This window comes from Sphaeramia orbicularis, chromosome 21 (assembly GCF_902148855.1).
Source record: "Sphaeramia orbicularis chromosome 21, fSphaOr1.1, whole genome shotgun sequence".
Lineage (NCBI taxonomy): Eukaryota > Metazoa > Chordata > Actinopteri > Kurtiformes > Apogonidae > Sphaeramia > Sphaeramia orbicularis.
This window is the reverse complement of record NC_043977.1, coordinates 26,888,426-26,910,660: the sequence shown is the minus strand read 5'-3', so window position 1 is coordinate 26,910,660 and position 22,235 is coordinate 26,888,426. Positions and strand designations below refer to the sequence as shown.

General features: G+C 36.9%; 1 protein-coding gene across 1 annotated transcript in view; it reads left to right on the top strand.

Moving 5' to 3' along the window:
- The first annotated feature begins 1,871 nt into the window (after positions 1 to 1,871).
- Positions 1,872 to 22,235, top strand: part of LOC115412330 (diacylglycerol kinase beta) — a 125,661-nt gene continuing 105,297 nt past the window's right edge. The window contains 1 exon segment of the mRNA XM_075353450.1: positions 1,872 to 2,207. The gene's annotated coding sequence lies outside the window, so the exon portion shown is untranslated.

The window sequence follows — 22,235 nt, the reverse complement described above, 5'->3', positions numbered from 1 at the left end:
CAACGCACCACATGTGTGAAAGTGAAAATAAAAAACTGTTACCTGCATATGTATGTGTGTATGTGTATGTGTTTGTGTTTGTGTTTGTGTGTGTGTGTGTGTGTGTGTGTGTGTTTGTGTGTGTGTGTATGTGTGTGTGAGCAACAATAGATACTGTGAGAAAAAGGAGGGTGGATGGATGGACACTGCCGGCTTTATTCATCAGTGACTTCACTACAGAAATAGCCGGCAGCACAACAACAGGCCGACACATTGCAGTGACACCTTTAGAGTTCTGTGACATACTATGCAGGATGTATTCTGTGTGTGGGTGTGGATGTGATGGAAAGAGTGAGAGAAAGGCAGATTGTGTAAAGGTAATGGTGACAGCCACTTAAGAGGAGACACAAACTAAAAAAAATATGTAAAATAGTTGGTAGTCTATATTTTAAAGTCTGTCTGCCAACTGTCGTCCCTCAGGCTTTGACAAATTCTGCATGCCTGTCTTAGTTTTCACTTGCAGCCATGTGTTGTAAAACTTGCACAAGGTGCTGCTATAGTAAGGAAAGTATAGTTAATAAATATGTGCAAATGAATAACAAATCAAAAAATTATAGCACAACACCGTCAGCTTCAAAAAGACAAAAGAGAGCATGTTAAAATAAAATAGGTGGCTAAATTTTAATGCTTAAGGTTTTTTAAAAAACGTTTCTAATGGCTATCTAATGTATGTGTGTGCATGCGTGTGTATGTATGTATGTATATATGTGTGTGTGTGTGTGTGTGCGTGTGTATATCTATATATATATAATTAGAAAATAGTGAAGAATCAATAAAACTCCATCTCAGTCACTACTTATAATCAACTTGAAATGTGTGCCTTTATATTTTATTACTATTTTCTTCTTGTTTTGCTATTTTCAGACAGTGAATGTGAATGTCTACAGCTAATAACAGTGCTACATGTGCTACTTGAATAGGTCTCTATTAAAGCATACCGACACCAGTTACATCACGATCATGTCTCTGTGCTTGGTCTTGGTAGGCTGTAGGTTGTTGTGCCTGCAAGACAGAGTATGGGGCTAAGAAACACAAAGCTACAGAGTTCTGTCTGTGCAGGAAGAAACATGTACTTTAATGGCATTCACTCAGAATCTTCCCATAGTGTTGTGCGAACAATCAAGTGCGTTGACTTGTCTTTTAGAATGTACCTGCTCTGATATGGGGCTTATCACACCCTCAAACAACACTTCTGACTTCTGATGTTTGTTCAGTGAGAGCTTGCATATCCTCCTGAGGACCTGGACTGTAAAAGTTTGGCTTTTTTACATTGAATAAATTGTCTTGATTGGGAATGGATCGAAAACGGCAGTAATTTCAGATTCATTTTGAATTTTTTTTATGGAACAACATTTTCAGAGGACAGTGTTTTTTAAAGTAAAGCTGTGAACCTTATTCCCTACAGAGCACGAAAATGCAGTGCTGGTTCTCAAGTGGATATGCTTTTAGAATGGCATTGTTCATTGTGTGTTGTTGTCTTTACCCCCTTAAATTCTAAATTATTTACACTTATACAAAATGCTTGCACTGTTGTGAGGGGAAAAAAAAGCTATAATCGTCAAACAAAACTAACCAAAAATAGTAAAGAGCAAAGGTAAATTTACTCCCAGAAAAGGTGAAATGGAGGAGGAGACCCATTCACAGCTGTTGATCAGCGACACAGAAAGAGGGAAGAGAGCATGAGAGGAAGCTGCACAGAGAGGGAAGCAGAAAAGAGCGAGAGCATTAACCATGCGCACATGAGAACCAGAGAGGGAGAGCGAAAGAGGGAGAGAGAGAGAGGAGAGGAGAGAGAGAGAGAGAGAGAGAGAGAGAGAGAGAGAGAGAGAGGCAGGGAGGGAGGCAGCCGAGGGAGAAAAAAGGCTTAATTAATTCAGGGTAGATGGGAGGGATGTTGCTGCTGTCCCTGCTGAGGCTCCAGTGCCTCTGCTGTCGTGCTGCATGAAGCCAAGTGTGTTTGTGTGAACAGAGAGGAGGACTCGGCTTCTGCCTGCCGCCTGCCTGTTTACTGGGAACCAGACAGCAGAAAACCAGACACAAGTCCAGCCCAGCTACGACTCCACATCCTGGAGCCCAGTGACTGAGCAACTGGCAGGGTGGCTGGGTGTTCACTCATCGACTTCACAAGGATGTTACATGGACTATAGTGGGAGAAGCAATTGCCAGAGGTAGGAAAGACTTTCTGTTTGGTTTTTCCTCCTGCTTCCTTTTCCTTCCATTTCTCTCTCTTGCTCTTCCATCTCAGTGACCATGCTGTTTTTCTTCTTTTGATCAGTGTCGGCTGATTTGTCTGCTGTTTCAATCTGGTCTCTGTTTTCAGCACGTTGTCAGGGTTTGCTTACATATTTTTTGTGTTTCCACCCTGTCTGTGTCTGTTTCTTGCACAATTCCCTCTCCTTTTCTGTCCATTCTATTTTGTTTCCAGATGATTAAGCCACGTACCAGAACCTTTTCTTAGTCTTAACTTTTCATATTCAATGTGTCTGAATTAGTGATGCCGATGAGGTTTTTGTCACAACCTTGCTTACAAATCAAGATGTCCAAAATAAGAGTGAATGTAAGTGTGCATGGGTGGAGATGAATTAAAACCAAACTGTCTCAGACACACTCTACCTCAGGAGCAAGCTGTAAACAAACCATCATAACATTACATCTGGAGTTTGATCTGATCTTACAGAATTCCCTTTTTTTTTCAAAAGCCTGATTGTACAAATACAGTGACCTCTGTCAGGGAGCAGAAAGTCAAGATGTGATGATAGATTTTTTTTACATTAGCAATAATTTTACTCATATTAGATGGGGATAAATTAGCTGTGGTAAAATATTTCAACCACCTTTGACCATAATTTTAAGGGTATATTTATTAAAATGTCTCTAATTGAATGATAGTGGATTGAGTGTACGTTGCACGTCTTAATGTCAGTCCTTTTTAATTCCAGGCTCCCTCCTTGAGAGCAATGCTTTAGCAACTGACTTCTTGTGATTAATCTACAGTTGGCACGCCTAATTACATCTCATCAAGCAATCACCAAATGCGACGGTTATTTATTCCTTGACAGCATCCACTTGACTGGTGATAAACATTAGGAAATCTTTGCCTGAGACTTGCATGCCTGTGAAAACGACGACACTGAGCGAGCGCAGAGGGCAGAGCTGAGAGAATCAGAGGAAGAGCATCATCACAGAGAATAAGACAGAGGAGACGGGCAATCTGAATAGGGAGGAGAGAGCGAGTGTAAAGATAGAGGATGTAGAGAGGATTATTTAGCAGCACTATGATATGCTGCTCACGTTCACAGAGTCCCAAGAAGGCCTACAAAGCACCTGTGTGGACAGCATTTGTGTGTGAAAGGCCCATGTGTATGCAAACTGTGTCATTCATGTTAAAATCATGTTAACAGCCTCTTCAAGAGGCCAGCTGGTGGGTCAGCAAAGGTCTGCGAAGATGGCGCTCAACGCATCCTGGTCATCATCAGTTTGCCATCAGACAGTAATTCATCACACAGATTTAGAAGTGAACAATCGCCTGTCTGAACATGGATCTGTGTGATTAGGACGAGAGCATGCACAGAATCACTCAAATGGATTTTTTTAATTTCCATATTGACCTGAATATAGGATGACCTTTTGTAAGACACTGGCCAGCGGCTGTAGCTGGAGAGTTTGTTGAAAATAAGAAACACTCAAACCTAAAAACAGTAGAAAGCAGAACATCTTTAAATATGAATCTGTAAAGGCACAAACTGTAATCAAACAGGAGGAAGGCAGACCGCATTAATCTTTAACATTAAATCCTGACTTAAGTACATTGATTCTGTTAGTATAACAAGCTGAATCAGCTGGAAACTCTCTGCTTGTCGATATGCATATACATGTAATATACATACACAACCCACTTTACTGCCATGGAAACAATTATGAATGTGACTCAGATTAGATTACATAGCCATAAACTTTATGAAAGTATCTTGATTTAATTGATTTAAACCGAGCTCCATTATAACACAAGCCAATATGCAGTACCACAGAGATGTGGATTTAAAATGGGATGTTATTACTTTGCTTTTGCTGTGCATTTGAACTAAATAATTTGAATCAAACAATTCATACTTTTATAAAAATGTACATTTTTATAAGATAAAAGGTATTTATTCAAGATTTGGGTGTGCTTACGCATTTAGAAAAATTCTTGTTGGAGCTGGAGGTTCTCAAACATGTTAACATAATTCACTGAAAATTGACCAAATGAAATGAAAATATAAAATTCTCCACATTGACATCCTTACTGCTTTGCAAATTAAATAGCTCATCATTATCGTAATCATCACGGATTAAAATTGTGCCCATTTGATGTAGAATTTCATACAACAGCATACTACCTGAGCTACCTGATAGGGTAGCTGATATCAAGAGGCATTTGCCAAAAAAAAAAAAAAAAAACGAAGAAGAAGAAGAACTTGGTTTTAGCTTTTGTAGAACACATGGAAGTGAACCACTGGTCTGGATCATATGTTTCAGTCTCCTTCACAGTTTGTCAAACTGACATTTCTTCCTACAGCTCTTCATACATGGTGGTATTACATTGCTTTTTTCATCTGACACGGCATTCCTGCTTGGTTCATAGAATAGAATAGAATAGAATAGAATAGAACAGAATTTCTTTGTTTTCATTGTACAGTGTATAACAATGAAATTTAGATGCAACTCTCCGTAGTAACAACTAAAAAAAGATTAGCAACAGATATTTGACATAAAAAATAAAAGCAATATACAGTTCTTATATGAATTTCGTGAATGTTTGTTGCTCCACACAATTATTTTGCTATTGTTTGCATTGCTCTTAACCTCATGTATCTTTCATTAATATACTTTTAAACTTCTTACAAGCATAGACATTTTTTGCACTAATTCAACTTTTCTTAACATTTTCAATGGAGAATTTTCAGTTAATTTGATAAATGTGTTTAAAAACAGCTGCATGGAAATGCACGTATATCTGATTGCATTTTTCAGGAAACAGTAGCTGATGTTTCAGACTGTTGCAGCAGTAGAGAGGCATGAAAGAACTCAGGAGAAAATGTTGGCATTTTAGAGGAATATCTAACCCAAGACCTTTACATAGACGTCTGTGTACAGGCTGTTATGGATGTAGGCAACCGAGTCTGTTGTTAGCTCAGTAATGGAGTCGGCTAATGTCAACAAATGACCGGTCCTCTGTACCAAACAGACTCCAACACAAACTTCAAAGAAGCTCGTAAGCATGTACAACCAGTGCACCTTTAGTAAAGAGTAAATTCATATTCACATTCTACCCTAAAATATGGGACTGATGTGATGGTAAAGTAGTCACATCATTAAACTGAGTTGTTTACCAGAAAATCAAATGCAGGGACCACTGAATTCAACAAGCCACTCATAACCCAGCACTATCCAATCCATGTGTGCTGAAAAGCTATCATGAACAGTGGAAAACCGTACACGCCAGTAAAACACGTAAATGCTTCAGGCTATTTAATAGCTTGTGGACAGGCCCAACCTGCCTAATTAAATATAATCTGCACAACAGGAATACTGCTGCAGTCTGGTTTGTCTCACAGCTACAGGCATCATATGAACCAGCTTCAGTGTTTTATAAAGTCCAGAATATGAATACATGATAGACTTATTGGCTCAACAGGGTATTCTTATTCATCTGAAGGAGGTTTGACAGATTTCAAGTGTGTAAGTGTTCAGAGAATTTGGTTTAATTTACTTGTGTCTTTAACCTATTTTTAATGCACAAGCAAGTCATTGGTGACTAAAAAAGCTTGGCTGATTGTGTGTTTGTCTTTGGAAATGTATATTTTTATCTACAATATTTGTACTGGAAAAGAACCAGGAACTGATAATAAATTAAATAGACCAACAAATGCCAAATACAGTTTTACAATAGAGTGGAAAATTCTCATCTCATGCATCTTGAATCTTGAAGTAAATGACATATTATTCCTTCTCTCTGTTTTTAGGTATTAAAGTGGATGTGTTAATTACACCTATAAATTCTCCTAAAAAGTGGCCTTGGAGTTTTATGCACCGCCCATAAACCTGTCAGTCTTGCAGATGTTTGTTGCACGCAGTTTTCCCTCTTCATTCTCTTTATCTTGTGTATATAGTGTCAGCTCCATAATAAAAGCATCTTTAACGATTAAGGATCAAAATGAATTCCCAATGCTGTTGAAGGAAATATATTGATGGAATCCTACACAATGGATATCGCTAAATCTATAATGCGGCGCAGACACTTAAACAATGTGGGAATGATGTACAGTTATAGTGGCTTGCAAATGGCTCAACACTGCAGTGAAGTTAGTGTCATATATTTCACCAACAGAGCGCAAAAGAAAAGTTTAGTCTCAACACAGAGCATTTGGGGGGGGGGACTTCTTCGCAATCTGATGTACATAAATTGGTTGGCATTCCCCTTTAAATACAGTGCAATCAGTAGTTGTGTATAGCTTGGCCTTTTCATTCCCCTCTGCGTTTTGCACACAATCCCCTTGTTGCCATGACACCCAGGCCTTCCATAAATACTCCTGGTATTTGTGCGGCTACATCCCCAGTAGGTTCGAGAACAGAAAGCTAGGGCCCTATGTGAGCTTAGCTTGCAGCAGCGCTAATCGCAGATCAAACCACAATGTTCTCAGATAGTTGGGGTGTCAGCTACAGGACCAGAGCTACAGTGATTCACAGCATTAGCACAGGTTAGGCATGTAACCAGTGGTGGAAGATCTAAAAGAACTTATACCTCACTATGGAAAAACTTCAGCAGGACACAAATCCAAAGATATTTAGTTTACTGTTCCACATGAGTGAGTGAATCATTAAAAATCACAAATGACCAGCTGTGTGGTAGTTATTGAGTATAATTGAGCTGAAGTTTAAAGGACCTGGATGAAATATACTGTTTTTTAGTGTTGTAGTATTTCCAGTGCAATTATATGTAGTATTGGTATTCCAAACTCTCAACAGCAGGCAGAAGATGTCTACCAGAACACTATTATGGCTTCCAAAACTACTAATGAATCAGTAGCTGGGTTTCCATTACCCTCAGAAATGCGCAAAATGTAAATTGCGCAATAGAAAACACAGAAATGTCACAAAAACTGTCAAAGATCGCAAAAATGTTTTTACGCTCTCATAAGGTGGTCTTTCAGATGTTTTGATATGGATGTATTGCGCAAAAGTGTAATGGAAACACATTTTGCGCATTTTCACTAATCACGGGCGTGACAAGTCCGGTGCCAGGAGACATTCAGTAACATAAAAGTTCATTAAATGTTACCCGGGTCATTTGGAAATTCTGGATCCACAACTCGTTGGTGATTTCTGCACAATTCTCTCCCAGAAATCCATTTTGCTTTTAATAAGGACTTGACCTTGGGATGATCAAGTGTGCTTGCAGAGTGAAATTGTGAGGTACCCATGGACACCCCCCCCCCCCCCCCCCCCCCGCAAAAACTGCGACATATCATGAGACAGGTAGACAAAACTTTACTAGAATCATGCATCAGAAGCCAAACACTCTTCAAACGAAACACCTACAAGTACTTTGTCGAAATTGTAGAAATATCGCTTTTATTTTGTGGAAAAATGTATCGGAAATCCACCTAATGCTATGTATGTAGTGACTGTATCACTTGCTTAATGTCATATAAAGCTCATTGTTTACACTCATCTGTATTATTATATCATCAAGTTTTCTTCTTCAAACAAAATCTCACAACTGGTTATTTTGAAAATCTGTCAAAAAAACCCCCACTATATCTTATAATCCTTATGTTATGTGTCAGCCAATAGTTTACATTACAGCTCTGTTAGCTTAGTGTTGTTTTTAGTCAGAAAACAGGCACAGTAAAACCACAAAAAGAATCAGTTTTCCACATGGTTTATGCAGTCGGTGTAAAGATCTGTTTTTAATCATACAAACAACATCAGAACTATCTTAGTTTAGTATGATCCATGGATCAATTAATGGTGAGCTTAGCAAAGAAAATAACATCATGTCATAACTTTTTTACCTTCAAAGGCTCACAATCAAATTCACTCCTGTAGAAAAAACACTGCCGTTTCAGTATCAAACTCCATTCTTTTACTTAAGAGCTGTGCTCAGAGGTTAGAACAACAACAGTGTTTCTAGATTTTGTCACTTTGTCACCTTCTTTGACTCTAAAAGTTGTTTCTTGGTGGTTCAAATCCCATTTTGTCACTCTCTGACATTTTGGTCAAAGACCCTGTGGCGCTAGTTTTCCTCAGTGGGGAAAACCATCAGAGTGACTCACTACTCCCTCTAGTGGTCACATAAATCCCCTGACCTGTTGGTACGAATATATTTAATTCATATCTTTACAATCCAAAACATCGGGGATCTATGGCATTACTTCAGAGCCCGTTATTCCAACACTTGAATGATAATTGCAGGTTAATTCTTTGTTTTTGAAAATAGAAATACTACATATAGGCACTTTAAGTAAATCTGTGCTGTTATAAATGGACACCTGCTATGAGCAAGTTTGATATAATATGACTAACGCTGATGTTCATTGGGTAGGACTTGTCTCTGGTACAAGCTGTGAAAAGTGAGCTGAACACTGAGATGATTCATTCTCTTGAGATGGAAAGAACAATTTACAGAGAAGATCCTTTTTTTTTTAAAAGTAGTCAGTGGAAACAGTGAGTTGAGATAACAGGGGGCGAGAGGTGAAGATAATCTGGGACAAGAGGCAGGAATAGTATATGTGTGTGGTTTTGTGTATGTATGTGTCTTGTCAAGTCTGGACGAGGAGTCAGCAGCAGTCCTTTTATGGGTAAAGATAAAGCTCTGGCTGCAGCTTCTGAGGTCACCAGGGCCCCATGCAGTTCCTTCTAGGTACCAATATTAGCCACTAAATCTGTCTTTAATTACCTTTTTTGACATATTCCCCTTTCACCTTGGCCTTTGTTGCTTTATTTGCAGCATGCAAATGGAAAAAACACACTATTGTTATTGGCCCTGCACTAAATTTTCCATCAGAATAAACCCTCTTTAGATGTTTCTTTTACTTCTGAATGTCACTTTTCCTGTACTGTCATCCCTGTCACTGCACATTCCCCTCGTTGGCCCAGGGGAGGCTGTAGATACACATGATGTCGCTCCTTGCTTCTTTGCCAGACAGGAGCTTCACCAGTGCAGTTCAGTTTCAGTTTAGTCTCTACTGTCATATAAAATAAGACTCTTTTTGCAGCAGTATGGCACATAAAAAAATGGGAGCAATTCATATGAAATACTAAGTGCAGGACTGGGGTTTGACTGAGTTTCTTGAATATTGAAAATTGAACAAAAGTTAAGGTTAGGTAAGAAAAATGTTCAAATGTCAAATAATTAAAATTTTAAAGATTAGATTAATCACAAGGTTGCTGTGGATGAATTTCAATTAATCACGATTAAATATCATTCATTTTTAATCTATATTAATCCTATTTCATTTTGCATGAACAAACCCCTTTCTTCCTCAAGAAAGAAAGGAATATGTATGCACTTATGTTTGTCGCAAGTTGGCCGAAGTGCTAGCAGAATCCCTGACTAAAGTATGCTTGACGTTAATATGGTATTTTAAGCTGGAGGTGCTTTGGTGAAAAGAAAACTTCCTGCAGTGTGTATAATACTTTATGTCGATCGACTGTTCCATCATGGGTTTTTTTGCCCGAAATGCTTTGGCAGAGATGTTCAGAGTCATTCTGCACTGCAGATGGGTTAATTGCGTGAGAATTTTTACTCAGATTAATCATGATGATGGATTAATCTGCTTTAACGTGAAGCCCTAAAAAATAAATAAATAAATAAATAATTTCTCACTCAATTTAGTCATGTGTGAGTCAGTGTTTTTTCTGTCCTTTGGATGCTGAAACTGTCCTACCATAAAACCATAAAATAGTTAAATCATATTGAAGCTGATAGTGGACATTAACAGAAACAAGTAATATTAAATGAATGTGTTGGTCTTTAAATACTTACCTCATAATACTGATAAAAAGAAAACAAAACAAGCATGGTAATGTAAGTGGCATTACCTGTATACCTGAAAATGTTATATGTGAGTATATGGAAGGGACACATTCTGAAAATGCAGGTTATGGTAAATCTATATAAAGACAAATGAAATGAGGATATTAGTGTTTTCTCATAAACAGACATGGATGAAAATCAAGCAGTTCTACTTAAAAACTTTAAAAAATTGTCTGATCCATGGGAATCATCTTTTTTCTGATGGTTGCCCATTCCAAAACAGTGTTATCCAACTAATGCATCTACGCTGCTGCTTTAGGCATATTTTTCCACAAAGCAAATGGATCAAGAACCAATGCAGAATTGATATTATGTTCAATAATTTCAATAGGACCATTGTGTCTTTATTAATGACTGTCCCTAATTACAGACCTTAGCCCTCCTTTCATGGGACCAGTATTACCTAGGGCCCTCTGGTTATTTGTAGTAATTGCAGGGTTGTCTGTGGTGCTAATCCCTAAGCACAAAGTCCTGTGACAATATTAATCCCATCAGTCCTGGGCAAATTTATATCTTGGTGAAAGCAATAACTTTATTCTGGTTTTCCCAATCCAGAATTACAAAGGCTGGGCTGGCAATTCTAAAAGTTTTTAGAGCAATTTAGGTACAATTTCACTACACAGGATGGAAGCTCATTCAAAGACAGATGAAGCTCAAATCTCTCAGAAGAGCAAAGTCTTGAAACATGATGAGATGGGTGACTTGTACTGCAGCGTGCAGTAATGAACATCTTTCAGCAGGCTCAATAGTTATTATGTGGTGGCTTATTAATATTTCTAATGTTGGTAAATGAGAGAATCCACATGTGTGGGAGTAATATCTAATTCACATGGGGTCCCCAGGTAATAGTTTGTGGTTTTCAAGTCTGCAGAAGGCCCAGAGGTGCTGCATAGCAAAATTGACTGAATTCTTGAGCCCTTTATGGATATTTTCTTTGCATCTTTAAAGGAAGATTACGCATTCCTCATAAGCACTGTTGCTATTTTATCTCTGTAGCCAAAAAAACACAATCCCTCCCTTCCTTGCTCTTACTGAAGTGATGCAACCAAATTCATGAACACACTTTGCAGAGGGAATGATGATCAGCTACAGGTACTGTGGATTGTGATACTCAGAACTCTCCCATTACTACAGCTAGCATCACTACAACTGCATTTTTAACACTACAAATAGGCATGTATAGGCTGTTTTTTAATCCATAAAGACCCAAACAGCCACAGGCGACCAAAACCATCTACTGAGGTAACTGTTTAATACCTGTTTATCCACAAATCCTAACAATCCATGTCAATAATTGGTGTAAAATACAATTATTCATCTTTTCATGGTCATCAGATATGACCCATTTGGACATTCAAAGGCTCCGTAGTTACCATGGAAACACCGTCATCTTCTACAACATTGATTCACCAGTAAAACCCATGGAGTTACATCAATGACAGTGGATGGACACACTGGCTTTATGTTCAGTTAATGATATATTTTAGTGAAAAAGTCAAGTTTTCTTCAGTTTTCTCTGTTTCTGATATAATAACCATCAATTTTAATCTGAGCTTTCAACCCCCCCCCCCCCCCCCCCCAAAAAAAAAGCAAAATAAAGAAGATAATATTGCAATAAATGGTGAAAAATCACGGTTAAATAGAGAGAAAAATTCATTTGAGAACTGCTGCAAAAGTAGCACTGGGTCTTTATGGGTTAAATGCTGATAAAAAAAAATGTCTACTTTTTGCTTTTTGTTTCTTATTTCAGTGCTTCTCATATCATACAAGAAAAACAGGCAGTTAGATTTGTACTTTGTTACTGGATATTCACGTGCTATACACGTGCTATTACACTGGAATAGGGATAAAATAAAATAAGTCTATCACTATCAGTGTCCACTACAGAGTCATTTGACCTGAAACCTTTCACTCTGAAGATAAAATCCAGATATTTTTATCCAATGTGTAATTGATGTAAGTAAAACTGTCACCAAGCTATCAGTGCAGATTGAAACACAACAAAGTCTGCATCATCCTCAGACCTTTCAACGATGTTTCTCAGCTCTCTCTCCTTGGAATTCACTACGTTAGCATTGGTCAGATTTACCATCCCTCTTCTTCCTCATGCTGCCCCTTTTACCCCACCTCTCTCCTGGGACTGCAAACCCTTGTTGCTGACTGGCCGGAATAATGTTGCACGGATCAATCCAAGTCTTTGTTTGGTGAGCCATAGAACAGACAGCTAGAGGACAGTGAAAAGATATTCTCAGTGTATTGGAATAGAATAGTTTACACCATATTTAACTCTTTAGACTTTGGCCTGGGAAAGTGGTGGTGGGAATTAGCATCATAAAGTGGCATGAATAAATAATAGAAGAAGCTGAGCTGTAGTTTATGTACATCTTTGTTTTATAGTGGCACAATTGATGGGGACAGCAAGAATAAGAATAAGAATAAGAATAAGAATAAGAATAAGAATAAGAATAAGAATAAGAATGAGAATAAGAATAAGAATAAGTGGTGTCATGGAGATCTGACTGCCCTTTTCTTATTGATAGGTGGACTTTTGAGATGAACAGTTGCATCCCCCTGGAAAAAATCACTTACTGTCTCAGAAAACATTATGACACCTTTTTGAAAATTTTGCAGCCATATTTAGACATATTGGTATGTGGTCATCTATATTGACCTTTTGCACTGACTGTTTTTCCCCTTTATTTATTTATTTATTTATTCATTCATTCATTCATTCATTCATTCATTTATTTATTTAATTTTTGTAAGAAGGTTATCCTTCTTGCCTTGTTTATTACTGTTATGTCTTAATATTGTTGGTATATTTTGTCTGTACACATTGCATATAAAAAACTGAAAATAAAATATTTAAAAAAGAATAAGAATAAGAATAAGAATAGTACTCTATATACAGTATAATAACATATGGATCCTAACTATAAAGAAAATAGCAGACGTGCCATTTTCCTCAATAAACTTAAATTGTCTTTTTAGGTTTTTTCTCCCAACCTTGATATTTACAAGCTAATGTTGTTTGGGCAAAGGTTATTATTGTATGATATTTTGCAGGATTATGTAAAGCCTTCAGGTGGAAAGGCCTCATGGCTAACATCACTAAAAGACCTATTTTATCCAAAATCATAATCTTCTAAACCTAAAACTGCTACTAACTGGTATTTTTGTGTAATAGGTTTAGCACTTAAACACAACCAAAACACTGAAACAACTGAAAAGTGAGAGATGTTATTTTTTATTTAACCGGGTAATTTAGTTGAAAACTGATTCTCATTTTCAATAATGACCTGGACATATAGAGATGAACAACCAATCACTCTCACATTCATACATATGAGCAATTTAGATAAACCCCTTAACCTATTAGTGCATGTCTTTGGATGGTGGGAGGAAGCTGGAGCACCCGAAGAGAACCCACACAAACTCCACATTCCTAGCATTAGAATCAAACTCAGGACCTTCTTGCTTTGAGGTGACAGTGCTAACTATTGCACCACCATGCTACCCATTAGACCAAAGCATTTCTTTAGATGCTGGACTCAAATCTCAGTATCCCAAAGAGACCATTCACCCACAAAGACATTGAGATAGTTTTATGTTGTATATAACATAAACATTATTTTAATGAGTGTACATGTATTTTTCATCGCTGATAACTGCAGTAATAAAAGTGGCTCGTGTTAAGTTTCATCTTAAATTTACTGAATATATCATTATGAATATGATGGAGATTACTGGGTTATTTTGGCCCCATACACAGTGTGTGTTTATTAGCAGGGGAATGAACAACACAGTCATTCATCTCCATTGTATGAATGAAACACACCAGCCTCGTGCATTTTCTCCTGTCCAGGTAATGTGATTTTGCAAAGTGCAGTCCCATTAATTATACACAACGATAACACAGGTCACTTAGCTTTAGGTCTGCTGAGGCTCAAACCTTAGTGCTTGTGGAGGACATTATAAGACAACCACAGTGATGTCTAATGTTTACTGGGGCTGATTTGCAAACTGGTTAAAATGGTTCAATGTCTTTGGCGCTGTCAGTCATTCTGTGGCCTTCTTAATGTCTCAAGTTGTTCAAAATGGATCTCTTTATGTTGAAGCAGTGACAGCATTTTCCTTCCATTACAAAGAGCCTAACAAGCTATTAATGGTGCTAATTGGTCTGAACAAAGCAGAGGAAACCTGCTTTAGGATACTGATTGTTGTAGTTATTCAAGTGCCTCATTGACTAATAATAAGAAATTGGTTTCAAGGTATTAGACATAACCCACACACTTAAGATGTTTGATTTCCTCATATTACAAAGCTCAGAAATGTGAAGAATACAAGAATACAAGGATGGTGAATGCGTGGAATTCAGATATACACACACATGCAAATACACATAAGCAAACGGAGGTCAAAGGAAAATGCAAATCCAACCCATTGCAGACATCAGTAACTGCAAGTGTATGTGACAAACATGCTATTGTATGTAAGACTGTCAATGTTACAAACTCACAACGTGTAAATAAAATGAATTGAACATGTGTAATTCCTGTTAGCTTATGTGTTTGTGTTAATCAGTCAACAGGAGCAGTTCAGCGGACACGACAACACTAAAATGAGGAGTCTGTGACAGCACACTAAACAAAACCGTTTGCTTTGAGGAGAACATTGTGCTGTCACAGTGTTCTGGGTCTTTGTGTAGTACCCAGGAGGGCGGCAGCTGTGTTGTTTTGAACACATGAGTTGATCAGTTCCCATGAGACAATTAGTGTACTCAAAACTGTTCTGAGTCGAGGGAGATAATTTCTTATTTTTTGCCTTTTGTAGTAGGTTATGTGGCGTGGTATTAGGGTAATGTCTAAACTTTTGATATTAGAATGTCTAAAATACTGTTAAAATCCAGCAATATCTGTGATTCTATTTAATGTTCATAACATAAGACAAACAGACATACAGACATACAGACAGAGAGATAGATAGATAGATAGATAGATAGATAGATAGATAGATAGATAGATAGATAGATAGATAGATAGATAGATAGATAGATAGATAGATAGATGGACAGACAGACGGACAGAGGGTTGGATGGATGGAGGGAGGGAGGGATGGATGGATGGATGGAGGGGGGATGGATGGATGGAGGGAGGGAGGGAGGGGGGATGGATGGATGGAGGGAGGGAGGGTGGATGGATGGATGGAGGGAGGGAGGGATGGATGGAGGGGGGATGGATGGAGGGAGGGAGGGAGGGAGGGAGGGAGGGAGGGAGGGAGGATGGATGGATGGATGGATGGAGGGAGGGAGGGAGGATGGATGGATGGATGGATGGGGAGATGGATGGATGGATGGATGGATGGATGGATGGATGGGTGGATGGATGGATGGATGGATGGGTGGATGGATGGACAGAGGAGGGAGGGAAGGATAGCTAGATAGCTAGCTAGCTAGCTAGCTAGATAGATAGATAGATAGATAGATAGATAGATAGATAGATAGATAGATAGATAGATAGATAGATAGATAGATAGATAGATAGATAGATAGATAGATAGATAGATAGATAGATAGATAGATAGATGGATGGATTCAGAGTAGAGTTCTTCCATTAGCAGTGCTGACGTATGTCATTTATTCCAAAAGCCTGAATCAAGTCCAAAGATCTTTAATGAGCCATAACAGGGACAAATAATCCCACACTCTTTAGTCATGTTTAAAAAAAGGTGATATTTTTCCTCTGCTCTTATGCCAAAAGCCCAGCTAATAAATTTTAAAGCTAAATGTTAGGCATTAAAAAAGGCAGTGGCATCAGCACAGTGTTTCAGCAGGGGCCCCTACATAATTCAAGTACAAACTGATGCTTGAATTTTAGATTTCTGGAGTTGTTCAGTGAGCTACCGACCCAGTTTTGATGGGTGTCTATATTTAGCAAGTGCTTGGATCATGAAGATTATCTCGTTGCTGTAAATGACGGATGTTTGACACAGAAAAGCTGCTGCTGATATCCTTTTAATCATATGGTAGCATTTTCCTATGGCTTCCTGCAGCAGTGAAAAACGCTTTTCCAGTGAGGTGGCGTGCGTGGGTCGAGAACTTCGCTGCTATCAGGGTTTTTACACGTTCTTCCTGTACAGAGGGCCTGTCGAGCCCACAGCATCCTGCTCAACACTGAGTGGGGGAATGTCAGTTAGGGGTATCCTGTACAGGTTTTTGCTTCCAGTTTTATTTGAAAGCTATACTGTTTGTGTATTAGCGCCTGGGTGATTTATCCCCACATAACCTATCTGACATTACATTTTGAGCTGCACATTTACGTCAGTTTTTTGTATTTATTTTGTGTTTGTATTTATTTATTTAGTCACAGGACAGCGTGTATTGGCATTAGTTACAAAGAACAAGATGCATGCACCAGATTTAGCAGAGGAGCTAATTTCCATCTGTTGTCCTGGACAAACGACTAACATGACAAACATCACTAAGATTACAAAGTTATAATATACCGGGAGAAAACCGTTAAAAATGACAGATATAGGAAAGTCTGCTCAGATTGAACGGCTTCAGCCAAATACATAAAACGGGGCTTACATTCTAAAAATACACAAACTTTCTTAGGGCGACAATAAGATATAAAAGATAGATTGTAAATTATAAAAGAGTGTAAATTTCCCTATGGATTGAATAAAGTATCTATCTATCTATCTATCTATCTATCTATCTATCTATCTATCTATCTATCTATCTATCTATCTATCTATCTATCTATCTATCTATCTATCTATCTATCTATCTATCTATCTATCTATCTATCTATCTATCTATCTTATCTATCTATCTATCTATCTATCTATCTATCTATCTATCTATCTATCTATCTAGAACAAGAAGGAGTTGACCAGTAGCTTAAGGTTTTTCAGTGAACCAGGCTGCCTTTCTCCGTACCAGTTTTATATGAAGACACACTACCCATGTCCTATCTGATCCTGAGACATAATACTCAAAAAATATGCCTTTAAACTAAAAAAGAAGCAGAATCTAGTGCTATAACTCAGATACAACATTGCATCTGATCCTGATCGGGACAGATCTTTTTTCCCTCATCTGTCTTTTTTTTTTTTTGCTTCCAAAACATGAATGTGAATATGTATGATAAGCTCAAACAACCACTGACTCATGGCAAACATAATTATCACTCCAGAGGTTTTCACAAGCCTAATTCTAGAAACAGATTTGATCAGTGTTTAATCAGTTGCCGCCTAAATGTGTTGCCGTTTTCAATGAATTTCAGTAATCCTAATTTTATCCCACAACACAGATATATGTGTTATGTTTTCAGTTTACAGAAGGTTTTGAATACATGCAGAGACCAGAATGTGGCCTAAATATTTTGCATCTTTCCGTCATTTTCACAAGGGACATTTAAGTCTTTTCTTCCTACTCTTCAGATTTTTTCATGTTACACCTTTGTAAATGTTAAGGGGTCCGATCAAGCAAAAGTGAACATCAACATGAAAAAGTAAATTTGCACACATCATTTATCAAATGGGCTCATTTTTTAGCTAAAGATCTGTATTTTATGGAACTGTTTTCCCTTTAAAATACCATTTGCAGAAAAAAGTTACCACTGATTAAATCAAACTGATATAATCTTCAAATTTGAGCTATGGCTATGGTGTAAAAAGTACAATTGATATTATCAGTTGTACTTTTTATACCATAGCCATAGCTCAAATTTGACGCTAAAAATTATATCTAAAAAAAATCTGAAAATTTATTCAGTCTGTTAATTCTATAGATGACTGTTATATATATATTGAGTTTCAGGTATTAGATTTTCATCATTTTGTGAATATTATTTATATTTATAAGTTTGAGTTGCTTAAAAGGCCCTGTCCACACGTTACCACAAAAATACCAATTTTTAATTTTCAAGTTACTCATAATAACCCAGATATTTGAGTGAAACTTTCAGAAAGTAATGATTTTGATATAGTTTTAATTACTGTAAATTTGGATTGGGATTGGAATTGGAATTTTTTAAAGAAAGTTAAAAAAAAAAAAAATTACCTGTTTTCTGTCCACGTGTTACCACAGCAGCCTGTCCATGTGTTACCACATTTTCATGTCAATAAAACAGAGACTTTTCAATATTTTACTCTACAATTTGCTTTCTACATAGCTGAACATATCTAAAAGGTTTTGTCCTACTTGCTATCAATTTCTGTTGAGAACCGCATATTTTGAATGTTTGCATAAAGCTTAAAAAAATGTATGTCCATTTCAAGTCCACATGTTACCAAGCAGTAATTTGACATTTTTCATCTAAAAATTTTATCTCCCCAAATTTTGTTATACATAATGTTAAAGTGCTTATAAACACCTACTCAAATATGTATGATACATGCAAATAAGTTCCTCTGCTTACATGACAGAGAGAGTTGAACACAAAATGTGTCCACGTGTTACCGCTTGATTGGACCCTAAAATGCATTCAGAATAACTTTAATCTGTACCAGGATCTGCTCTTAACTGTAAAGATAAATTCTTAGAAAGTGTGAGAATTTTCTAATGCATGTGAATGTTCAAAAGGAATTTGATGTTTCCAGTATTTCCAGCATTAATTGAAACAGGAAGGCTATAATTTGCTGCATAAAAGTAGATTATGCTCAAAATTTCCATGCAAAAAGGCCCTAGGTTCCACTTAATGTGTCACCCCCTCCCCACTGTTCACCCAGAACCTACAGTCATGCTCTAATGGGTCCACTGACCACGTTTTACCCACTCTGTTTCTTCCTCTGTGAGCATAATTATGTGAGAGCTCATGTTTCTGTTTACCTTCCCTCCTCTTCAGTGTTGCCACTGTAATCATCATCAGTATCCTAATTTGGCAGTGCTGCACCGTCCACATGCTTTATGCCTTGGAACACTGCTTTGCTGGTGAAAGTGCAGACACAACAATAGCAGACAGGAGTGGTGGATTTGAACGGGATCTAATATAATAAAGAAAATGATCTGGAGAGAAAAAGAGTCAGCTTTCATGGATTTGAGAATTGGAAAAACAAAAATATGAGATCTCTATTACTACAATTTCTGTAAATCTGTAAATCGTTTAAATTGTGTTTCAGCAAAAGATATGATCATAATCATGATAATCTTATATACTGGTGGTCCTACTCAAAGTCATGCTCATGATTTGTCTTTTTTCCTGGCCATTTTGAAATACAGTCGCAGAAAAAAATTATTAGACCATCAAAAGTCAGCAATACCAATGGTTATGCAATCAAGTGCTAACTCCTATGTGTATCATGTGACTAAAACAGAAAGGAAAACATGGAATGCCTAAAAGCACTGTTTTTGGCAGTACAATGCCATAGATATTGATGTAAGAACTTAGGTGATTTTGGCTATTATCAAGAAAACATGGAAAATGGCTAGATATCAGCTCTTAAATGAAACTCTTATGAGCTATTTTTGTTGTTATCATTATATTTGTCCAAACAAATGTACTATTAGTTGTACCAGGCGTTAAAATGAACAAGAAATGGAAGAAAACAAGGGTGGTCTAATAATTTTTTCCATGACTGTATAACCAGTTAATATCTTAACTGATCTTAACCTGCCAGTGCATTTAAAGCATGCTAACTGAAACACATTAAGTGCTGTAATGAACATAATGTGCTGTGGAGGTGTAAATTAACCCATCTCTTTTCTTCCATCTCTTTCTTTCTCAACACCAAGAGACTTCGTGAGTCACTAACGTCTGTTAAAAACCACAGCACTCAGGCTACAGATTTGATGAGGCTCATACGACCGACAGTCCCTTTCGTGTGCTGTTTCTCTTTTGTTTTTATTAACTTATAACTGAGAGTGAGTTAAAAGCCAGAGAAATGAGTAAAGAAATGAGACTGCTGCTGTGTGGATATTTTTTTTCTTTTGATATGATGAAAAAAAGAAGAAAAAAATCCATGTAGGGCAAAGGTTCATCAGTTGCACAGGCAATAAGAGGCAATAAAAGCAGCCTCTTTCGTCTATTATAATCTCCGTTTGTACAGGGTTTGTTTTTTAAAGCGTCTTACTGGCATATACTGAGGTCAAATGCACAGAAGTGAGGCATCCACAGCATTTACATCTGTGAAAATGAGAGATCCTCTTCCCTCTCTCTATCTCTGTCATGGTGCTTCTCTTTCTCATGCACTGTAGTGACGTCGTAGTTGCCAGGCAACCTCGTGAGCAAAACAGATTCCCTCTCTGATTGGCATGTGCTTCACTCTGTTTCTGTGTCACGCAGTCACAGTAAATGCATATAGATCCTTACTCGGTTCCTTTTGCATTAGTGACATCACTAAACACATGCAGCCTTTCAGTACATGCCACTTGCTGTTTTCTGTATAAGAAGAAGAGTGAGGGGAGAAACTGACAGCTGGAGGATGACAATAGTCCAGGCTGTTCACATGGTTATTTAAAATGAATATTCCCCCCAGTAATACTATTTGCATGCAGATTTGCATATTCTGATATACATTCAACACACCTGTTACATATGTTCCCAGCTGCGTTTGACAAATGTGGAAACCTAGTGGAAATAATTGAACATGGCATCAGTATGGCAGATTATGAAAGTATAATACTGCTGATAGCCACTCGATGCTGCCTCTGACAAAATGTCTGTCTTAAAATACACTGTTGCTCACAAAATTAGAATTAAATGTTTGTACCTCATGAAATGATTGTGACAATATGACTAATTCTTGATAGATAAAGTGAAAATGGGGTTTTGTATAATAATAAGTATTGTCAATACTACTACTACTACTACTACTACTACTACTACTAATGATAATATAATAATAATAATAATAATAATAATAATAATTATTATTATTATTATTATTATTATTATTATTATTATTATTATTATTATGCTGTTTTGTGGATCCTAACTACTGCACACACAAAAAAATAACTATATTTAAGTTTCCAACATGAATTATCCGTCTCTATGCCTGTATGCACAAAGTCTGTCCCTTTTAAAAGTATTAACAGAGTGAAGCCAAATCACCTGGAGCAGCAGATGGTTTAAAGACAACGACAACATCCAGGTTTTCAGTATGAGAATTTACTAATATACTTAAGGTTTGAAAAATAAAGCTAATATAGGATGCTAGTGTGTTAAACAACAAAGCTAATATAGCATGTTAACATGTTAAACAACAAAGCTAATATAGCATGCTAGCGTGTTAAATAACTAAGCTAATATAGCATGCTAGCGTGATATTGTTTCGCTTAACGACATTATATAAAATATTTACATGATAAAAAACACAATGTTGAGGTAGTGCTTAGAATTTTAGTACGGTACTATACGTTCTGCTAGCTAAAGTTTGCAAATTAACTAGATATTAGTGTTATAGTAACGTAGCTAACTACAGCATGCTAAAATGCTAAAAGAGCTGTAATATTGCTTATAAGTTAGCATGGGTATGTCAGCATGCTAATGAATTTAAGAAATTTTACATAAAATAGAAGTTAGCCAACTTATGTGTATGCTTGTTTAGTCAAAACATAAAAGTGAAAATTTATTTAATAATAAACTTGTTAAATACAGTATAAAGTACATTGAAAAAAGAAAAAAAAAAAAAACAGCAGTTTTGATTGTATTATTAGCACTCAATATTGAACAATGAAAAAAAATACTACTATTAAAACTACTACTACTACTACTACTACTACTAGTACTAATGTTATTATTATTATTATTATTAATAATAATAATAATAATAATAATAATAATGATCTATGCTTTACAATGACTGTAGAAACTTTATTCTGCTCATTTGAATAAAGTTTTGTTTAGGCGCTGTGTGCTCTTGAAAATAATGCTGTGGAGCTCTTTTGCATATCATATATCAGGCATTTATTGGAGCAGTTCTCTACCCGGTTCTTGTGCACATTATTTGGCGTATCAAAATGCTTGCATCGTAAATTTTGTGCAGTACATCACAAACCTCTCTAAATTCAGATCAGGAATGGCCTTTTTCACAGCATATTTTTGACCTGTCGCAGAGGACATCAGAGGTGCCACTGATACCATAAAGATGGATCTGTAGTTTTGCA